We start from the raw sequence: 6,614 nt of genomic DNA, 5'->3' as shown, positions 1-6,614 counted from the left end.
ATTTTTTAGCAATAAAGTATTTTTTAATTAAAGTGTGTGCATTGTTTTTCAGACATAATGCTATTGCACACTTAATATACCATGGTAGAGTGTAAACATAACTTTTATATGCACTGGGAAACCAAAAAATATTTGTGTGACTCATCTATTGATATTTGCTTTCCTGCAGTGGTTTGGAACTGAACCGGCAATCTCTCAAAGGTTTGCTTGTAAAGTCACACTCACAGGCACCAGGGGTTAGGACTTGAACATATCTTTATGGGTGACTCGATTCAAACAACAATAACTATATAACAATAAAATGAAGAGGAAAAGAAGAGGAAACGGAAGCAAGAGAATTTTTGCTTGCTTCTCTTTGAAATGGAAAGCGTATGAGATGCCAGTGTCTTCATCTTTATCTGGAAGGAGACAATCGCTGTGTTCTCAGATCAAGACATGCGGTATAGCAGAGTGTGTGTGTGTGTGTGTGTGTGTGTGTGTACAGAGAGAGCATCCCAACCTGCTAATTCTGTAATGTCTTGTTCTTAGAGAAATAATCTTTTTTGTGGTAAAGAAACATTTATTTAAGTTTTGACAACTTCAGTTTATTTTTGTTCTATGAAATAAGTAAAATTTAAATGTAATGATATTTTTTCTTTTAAAGACTCCAGTACCCATTTAGGAGGTTGCTCATTAAGCAGTTCTGACGCTGACTTCCTCCCTGACAGCCGTCAAGGATCATAAAGTGTGCGAATAAGGCAGAGCCTCGGTTAGATTTGAAGCTCCAGCAGCCAGCAGCGTGCTTTGTCCATAGTTGCTGCTTAATAAATGTGTGTTAAATTGGATCATTTTGTTGCTAATTATGCAGAGTGTTGTACCAGATAACATACAACAAAAGCAGGGCCGACAGGCCTCTGGAATCTTCACTCGTGGAGGTACAAGGTGTCCCATTTTTAAGGACTATATCTTCCATTTCTCTTTTGCACCCACAGTCCAACTCTGGGAGATTAATTCAGACATAGCCGAAGGGGAGAGGGCACAGCTGTCCTCAGATGGGCTGCCTGTACTGAAAGGGAGATCGAGTCCTTCTTTCTGTCTGGAACGTGGTTAGTGCTCCCTGCTCTAAAGTCATGTTCTCTGGCCCCACAGTAATTTCCTTCCTGGACAGCAGATTCTGCTGGTGAAAAGCCCCGGCTGAGATCCACCGGCTCCTCGGGCTCAGCCCCTTCCCGGCAGAGGGCATGCTGGCTGCTGACGAATGGAGCCTGGTTCAGGAATGAGCAGATGCTGCTGCTGACAGGTGCTGCCAGGCGTGCTGGGACATCCACTGAGCACCATCGGCCTTGCACTTCCGCGGTCCTGCGGCCCCCCGACGTCAGCTCTCCTCCAACCCGTGTGGAAGGTGACAGAGAGCAGCTCAGGGTTTAGTGAAAACACCCTGCCAGGATGGAACTGGCTTTCGCTGTTATTAACAGGCTCTGGAGAAGGAAAACCAGGGCTAAATGCCTGTCGCCTCTTTATCTGCATCTATATAGCTCGAAGATCCCTCTCTTTCACCCTGCCTAGCCCTCTCTCGCTCTCGTTTGCACCCGGGTGCAATCAATATTCCGCTCGATCACAGATTCCAGACCTGCCAGGCTGGGATGGCGGTTCCTGTGCTGACTCATCCACTCAGCCTGTCACCATCACGTGCTCCCTCTGCCAGAAAGGCCACGTGGTGGGATCTCCAGCTCTGGCTCATCGTTGCTCCAATCAGTTTCCTTTTCCCTTTTCCCCAGAATGTTATTTGAGTCCTCTTCTGTCCCCTGTCGCCCTGGGAGTCCCAGAGAGGCATTAACATAGGCTTGGGTTTTGCAGGACACTGATGGAAGGTGGGCACGGAATAGCATTGTTCCCTGCCAGCATCAAGAAGCAGCCACTAAACAGAGGGAAGCACAAACGCTGGTGACCAAGGGCGAGGTCTGGAGCTAATAACACACTGTAAATAGCAGCCCGCCCCCCAGGATGATATTTTCTGTTCCCAGGTTTGGCTTGATTTCCTAATTTTACAAGCTAACTATGAAGAATTTGGCAGGGGGGAGGGGGAGTGGAGAAAATTAAATACTCATTTAAATTCTTTCCTAGCTGTCGAGTGATGGAGGTTTCCAGCTGGCTGGACCTCAGAGATCGCTGCGTTCAACATCCTGTCTCCACAGAGGAGACACAAGGACACTGAGATAGGCTGTGGCTTCCCCGAGGTCACACGGCTGGGCAGGGTCCTGGGTCCGGTCCAGGGATATTTCCTCGCCTCCTTTAAGTGTAATCTCTTTGTGTGCTACTGTCCAAATTGTTTATTCTGCAAGTGTTTTACTCTGCAAAGGCTGCTTTGGACCCGTGGACCGACAGGGATGCTGGCAGAGAGACCGGCAGGGGGAAGCGTGCTTCTACACAGTGGTGATGGGAGGTCACCCTGCAGCCAGGGGTACTCGGGGTAAGGGCAGAGTGGGCGCGGCTTCCTCATGGAGGATCCCCTGGGGATTACAGGAGCTGAGGCTCTCATCTGCCTCTCTAGGAGAGTTCAGTGGCAGAGGACAGACAGAGGCTTCACACTGGAGATTTTGAAGAAGGTGATGGGCAATTTGGCATTCTGCACCTTTGGGTCACAAAGCAGTGTGATCTCTTCTGAAAAGTTCTTTTTCCAACCTTGTGGAAATCTCTGCAGGAAAATGGTGCTTGGCTCCCGTTAATTCCACTCCCCTGGTTTGCAACAAAGGTGAGGGGATGATAGGAAGTGAGGGGAGATGAAGAGTAGCAGGGTGGGGAGATAATGGGAGAGGGGGAGGTGATGGGGAGTGGACAGAGATAATGGGGAGGGAAGAAGGTGATGGAGAGGGAAGGAGATAATGGGGAGAGAGGGAGGAGATGAAGAGGGAGGGAGGTGATGGGGAGGGAGGAGAGGATGATGGGGAGAGAGGGAGGAGACGAAGAGGGAGGGAGGTGATGGGGAGGGAGGGGAGGATGATGGGGAGAGAGGGAGGAGATGAAGAGGGAGGAGATGAAGAGGGAGGGAGGTGATGGGGAGGGAGGGGAGGATGATGGGGAGAGAGGGAGCCTGGCTATTGTGCTGTGACTCTGCAGAAACAACAGAGTTAATCAAGCTGAAGTTTTGGGGTTTCAGGAGACGCTGGCTCACAAACTAAGGAGGGAAAGGGGGACCATCAGGGCTTACCAAGCCGAACTGCCACTCCAGGGTAAGTCAGCCCAGGGTCCCCTTAAAGGGGAATGTGGGTAGGCTGCTTTGATGGGATTGTGGGCAGGAAGTAATAATTTGAGGGAGGAAAGAGAAGACACCCTAGGTACCGTCTTTAAGGCTGTGAGATCACGGGCTCGTAGACCTCAGAGCTGAGTCACCTCCGAGGCCATCTGCCCATTCACGTATCCTGTGCAAGACTCTACTCAGTCAGCCTTCTTTGAAGAATTCCATGTACCCACGTACAAGAGAGAGCCTCTCCTTTCGGATTATCCCTTCTATTTGGGGGGGCTCTAATTGTTAAAACGTTCATGGTTATATGGTATCAGAATGGGCCCCACTGTATCTACAAGCCGTTATTCTAATCCTTCCATATGATCCTCGGAAGTCTGATGATTACACCTTTGTAACACATTTGAGAGTCTATGCCTGCTTGGGGTGGGGGAGGACGGTGGAGGGGGAGCTCCCACACCATCCAGTTGTATAACCTTGGCAATTACAGATAACCAGCAAGCAAGCCAGTGATTTATTCAGTTAAAGGTTATCAAAGACTAAATCTAAAAATCGTATTTTCATTTCATAAGTCTATTTGAATTTATAAATCCTGAATTTTGCAGCAAGGAAACAAGCTCAGCCAACTTTCAAATGCTACCATTGGAAATATTACAATAACTCTGAAGTTTCTGCCAAGACATACTGCCACCTTCGGTGATGACGGTCATTCCGTCACCAAGCCCAGGACCTTGGCGCTTCCTATGCCTCCCTCTCTTCCACCAGGGTCGAGTTTGCTAGATGCTGAGACCCTGCCCTAGCTTCCTTCCACCTCACCATGGCCTCCAACCACTCCCCCGGTCCAGGCTTTGCTCCCCACAGCACAGAGTCCCAATGCCCAAGCTGCCAGGTTGGCATCATCAGGCCAGGGGCCCTCACCAGCCTGCCCTGCGCCTTAGTGGCAGTCTGGCGGCAGCCATCCTCCTGCACTGGTGGTGCCCTGAGATTCTCTTCTCTATTTCAGGGTGAGTCCCTCCAAGGGCCGCCTCCCATCTTGATCCATAGCCCCCCCAGGGGGGCCCCACCATGTCATTGAGGCTGCTTCTCCTGCACCCAGCACAGTGCCTGGCCTGGAGGAAGCACTTGGCACACACTTCTGAAGGAAGAAGTGTCCCCTTGTCGGCCGAGGCAGCTCAGATCCCACCAGGCCCTGAGGAGCCACCCGAGAGCCTCTCCACCCTTCTCCCTCTCTGCGCCTTGGGCAGGGGCAGGCCACGGGGGCAAACAGCGCTCTCCATCCTTCTCCTGCTCAAAAACAGCCGCTCTGCTCTCCTCAGGCTGGCCAGACGTTCCCACCACAGCCCTGCTCGTGATAATATATCCCATACATTGTGCATAGTACACAGTACACTAGTTTTAACATAAGATTCAATTTTATACGTTATACATTCATACATTAACTTATATAGTATATAAAAGTTCAATATTTAATATATAATATTTAATAATAAATAATGTTACTAGACAATATATTAATACAGTATACACTATATGTAAATATAGCAATATATTTTACATAAATTAACATAAGTAGTATGGTATGTATAATATGTTAATATATTACACATAATATATTATATAATAATGTGTTCTAATCTAATAATTTATTACTCATTACTGAGTATTCATAGCCACTAATTAAATAATTAAAGCGGTATGTGAAAGTCCATGTGTGTGCATGTGTATGTGTAGTAATAATACCCAGTATATTCTTGTCCTGGGCCAGCCACTCTTATTTCATCCTCACGCTGGCTCTGAGCTCAGGTGGCTTGAGCCTCGCCGGCCACCCCTGCTGCCTTGGAGCCGACCTTGGCCATCCTCACAGCGTCTGGCCTCCTTATGCCTCTTTGATACTGAGCAGGCCTCGGAGTCCGCCCTCCTGCACCCTGTTAGGGCGCACTTCATGCTCCCTGCTCCACGAGAAGCCCGGCAAGGCCAGAGGCAGGCTATGGTCCTGCCATCCCCTTGCCTCTCAGGAGCTCGTGCACAGCTGGTCAGACTGCGTTGCACGTCTCCACGAGAAGCGAACTCTTTGTCTCAAGAATCGGCATATTAGCAGACGAGTGATTCATAAATGGCGAATTGTTCTCTGCTGCAGACACTCGCTCGGCTGCTCTTTAGTACGTTTGTTAGACCTGTTAGTAGAATGTCATTTATCCCATTAATTTGTTCATGACGTGGAAGTTCCACCAAAACTCAGACTTAAAAGACAGGGCTGATGGGTGGTTGATATGGGAGGGGCTGGCTCCTCCATTACCTTCTCAAGAATCCCCTATACTTCTCAGACTGAGTGATGACCCCAACTGTGACTTGTCCCACACAGCCATGAAGAGTCACCTCTGGGTCCACCATGGGACTCCCACTCAGGCCACCAGGAATAGCCTGACTGTAGCCTCCTCCTCTTCCTTCAAGGACTTCCCAGGGCCACACAGATGACCCTTCAACCATGTCACCCTCAACCCTGGCAGCCCGTGCCTTTCCTAGTTCCTCTTCAGAGGACCTCACAGAAAACCCTCCCTTTCTCTCTCCAGCTGACCCTGGCGGCGTGGGGGTACCCCAAGAAAGTGGACATTCTTATGAGATTTCTCGTTATTCAATGTCTATGTTAGGGAGGAGCTTGAGTGCTGCTTCCAGCCCTCCCGCCCTTCCCTCCAGGCCAGGCTCCGGCTGCACACCATTGTCCCAAGCAATTCCACTCAGGCCCTCGATTCATAGGTCTAGACCAGCAGACAAAGACGCCCATGGGGGACAGGACCCACATCCCTAGGAGTCACTCTGGCCAATGCGCTGGGGGGTGGAGGGGCTCAGCCCTCGCACTGAAGTAAATGGCTGAAGAGCCTTTGCAAACACGTTGGGCAATCTCCCTGAGCCATATTTGGTAGATAAATGTTGTTTTTCTCCTTCTTGTCACATTTCTAGGACTGCGTAAGTGCTTGTCTGAGGTCAGGCTCCCAGAAGCAGGGCCTGAGCCCAGGAAGCGTGTGCACGTGATTTATTCAGGCAGTTCCTGGAGAAACCAAGGAAGGGGTGGAGCCAGCAGCCAGGCAGGTGGAAGAGCAGCTTCAGCCCAATCCTGCAGAGGAGTCAGGAGGGAAAATTACACCTTGAAGTCTGTCCTGCGTCCAAGCAGGGGACCTGGGCTTTCGTATTCCTTCACCCGTCAGTGGTCGCTGAGGACCACCCCCAAGGGGATGTGACCCCCGGACACTTGTGGGAACCCTGAGAGCGGAGGCAAAGCTCTCCAGTCACATGGCAGTCCAGGCACAGGGGCTGCCATTGGAAGGAAAGCACAAGGATGCTAGGGCTCGGGCACACAGGAACAATAAGTGGGGCCACAGGGACCTGGGTGGAGCAC

The 6,614-nt window shown here is 50.1% G+C and overlaps 1 long non-coding RNA gene across 2 annotated transcripts; it reads left to right on the top strand.

Moving 5' to 3' along the window:
• The first annotated feature begins 2,105 nt into the window (after positions 1-2,105).
• On the top strand, positions 2,106-4,781 carry LOC111772108 (uncharacterized). Of its 2 annotated transcripts, XR_011429448.1 has the most exons (5): positions 2,106-2,449; positions 2,531-2,585; positions 2,681-2,731; positions 3,137-3,209; positions 4,224-4,781. It is a non-coding gene; the product is annotated as an uncharacterized lncRNA (long non-coding RNA). The 2 variants fall into 2 exon arrangements; XR_002805994.2 differs by lacking the exons at positions 2,106-2,449; positions 2,531-2,585 and having other exon boundaries at positions 2,591-2,731; positions 4,224-4,362.
• Positions 4,782-6,614: the final 1,833 nt, after the last annotated feature.

The sequence above is a fragment of the Equus caballus genome, chromosome 20, assembly GCF_041296265.1.
Source record: "Equus caballus isolate H_3958 breed thoroughbred chromosome 20, TB-T2T, whole genome shotgun sequence".
NCBI classification, from domain to species: domain Eukaryota; kingdom Metazoa; phylum Chordata; class Mammalia; order Perissodactyla; family Equidae; genus Equus; species Equus caballus.
This window is presented reverse-complemented; position numbering and strand designations above follow the sequence as displayed.